We start from the raw sequence: 2,126 nt of genomic DNA on the forward strand, positions 1-2,126 counted from the left end.
TTTATTATGAGATTATCACTGGCTACAAGTGGCTTAATTGTAATGCATTGTTGAAAGCCGAAACTAGTACAATATTCACAATATTCAAGACACCCCGTGAACTAAAGTGAACTAAAATATAGTATCTCACTAAAGCTCTAGGGGCTATTTGCCGATTAAACATAGTAACTGAATGTGGTGACAGAAATCATCGCAATCTTTTTCCTGTGTAATAATTATTTTTTCAGTTTCTTTTATTTTTGGTTTCAATTTAAGGCTAACACGTGTTGCTACAACAGTTCGGTGTGGGCGGCTTCAGCAGGTGTCATGTCACCGGTGACATCCTTAAATCCTCCAACCTCATGTGCTTCGACCTTTATTTTGAGCCTTTTCCCTGCCTTCACGTTGTCCAGGTACACGACACGGATAGTTAGATCATTATATTCGTGGTAGTACAGAGCGTTGTTCGTGAGGTCCTTAGCCACTTTCCAGGAGGTGTAGTCTGCAAAGCGTTCTTGTTTCTCGTGATAAGCCACGCCTTTAGGGATGTCGACCGAATTCGCCGGCGAATTCGGCGCCTGTTTTGACTCGAGTAGCGGAGTTCGCCAAAGTGGCAGCACGTACCAGCCTTAACGTAGGTGTCAAGTCACCAGGAATTCCAAGGAAACCGCTACCCTCACCAAAAGGTTTGAACGGAGTTCCACCCAAAACAAAGTCCTCGTGAGGGTACTTGGACATTTGAACGTAGTTACGAATATTCAGCATGTGTAAGTCGTAAGGATAGTGCAGTTCTAAGGTGTAGTGCAAAGCTTTTTATCAAAAACCAGTGGAAACGATTCCATCTTTAGCGCTTCACGCACTTCCTTGATCGTTGAGAAGTTCCCCAGAAGCCAAGGGGCAAACTCGAGTTGGGAAATCGCCATTCCACATTTGTCCATTGGGATGATCCTATGTTGTGAACACGATAATAGTAGTAAACATTCAATTCTACACCAGCTATTTTACCGATTTAGAGGCCGGAATTATGAGTCATGTGCAGGTGACCCTTTTTTACGTATCTCAGGCAAAGACTAGTCCAATGATAAGTTATTAGGCAAGAAACACTGTTGTTATTGGACATAAAGAAATGAAATGCGAAACTTCTTAAGAGGGGTCTCCCTACGTGTTTTAATACATATAGTAAAGTACTTCAGAAGACCAGAGACATTGACCACCTATTGACTTGCAACCAAAACACCCGTCGTTTTATTTTATTTTATTTTTATCGCAGGTTATTCCATCTAAAGTTAATTCCCGCAATCTAACTGTATATACCAAACTTGGCGTTTGTTACGAACATAACCCTGTCATAGAAACCATGGCCAGTAACAACTAGGAATTTCAGTTATGTTCGGCTTAAAATGTTCCACGTTTCTCAAATCTGGCAAAAGCCGGGGAACAGAAGAGAGCCCACCGACAGTCCAGCGCTATTAATTCCATCTGCACCAATTGGAAGTTTAAAAGCATTCAAGTATGTGACAGTGTGCTTGTGTTTCCACTTTAAGGGAGTCGGATGACTAGCGCAGTTCGCTGGTAGAGCTGCAGTTCGGAGATATCCCTTTGGTTCCACTATGATGTTCGACGCGAGGGTGATCATGAACTCCATGGTTCGGCCAACGATAATTGAGCTGTCTTCGGCCTTCACTCGAATCTCGGTACAAGCTCTCGTGGCCAGAAAGAGATATGGCAGCAGTTGAATCACAACAAGGATCTTCATTGTTATTTAAATCCGGATGAAGACTGCCTGAAGGAGAAAATAGCTCCTCTGTAAGCAAGATACTTATAAGTTGATTAGCAATGTCAATTAGAGTCGAAACACAACGGAATGACTCTTTTTAAGGAGCAATGATAGCACAGTCGGTTAGTGCGCGGCCTTGGTGCAAGAGGTCCTGAGTTCGATTCCCGGATCTCGCATCCTTGTTTCAACTTCTTTCCTTTCCGTGTGGCTAAGTAGCTTTAAATACCTGTAAAACGGAGCACTGATGGAGAGGGGGGAGTAAAATGAGCGCACCGTCGACCTCAGGTTTGTCAGTTGAATTACTGTTACGAGTTATCGACGTTAAATATGGTTGCTTTACTTTTACTTTACTTTACTTTTTCTCCTTAAT

General features: G+C 42.6%; 1 pseudogene; it reads right to left on the reverse strand.

Moving 5' to 3' along the window:
- Positions 1 to 223: 223 nt before the first annotated feature.
- Positions 224 to 1,735, reverse strand: LOC138044865 (penicillin V acylase-like; annotated as a pseudogene).
- Between the last annotated feature and the right edge of the window lie 391 nt (positions 1,736 to 2,126).

This window comes from Montipora capricornis, chromosome 4 (genome assembly GCF_036669925.1).
Source record: "Montipora capricornis isolate CH-2021 chromosome 4, ASM3666992v2, whole genome shotgun sequence".
NCBI classification, from domain to species: domain Eukaryota; kingdom Metazoa; phylum Cnidaria; class Anthozoa; order Scleractinia; family Acroporidae; genus Montipora; species Montipora capricornis.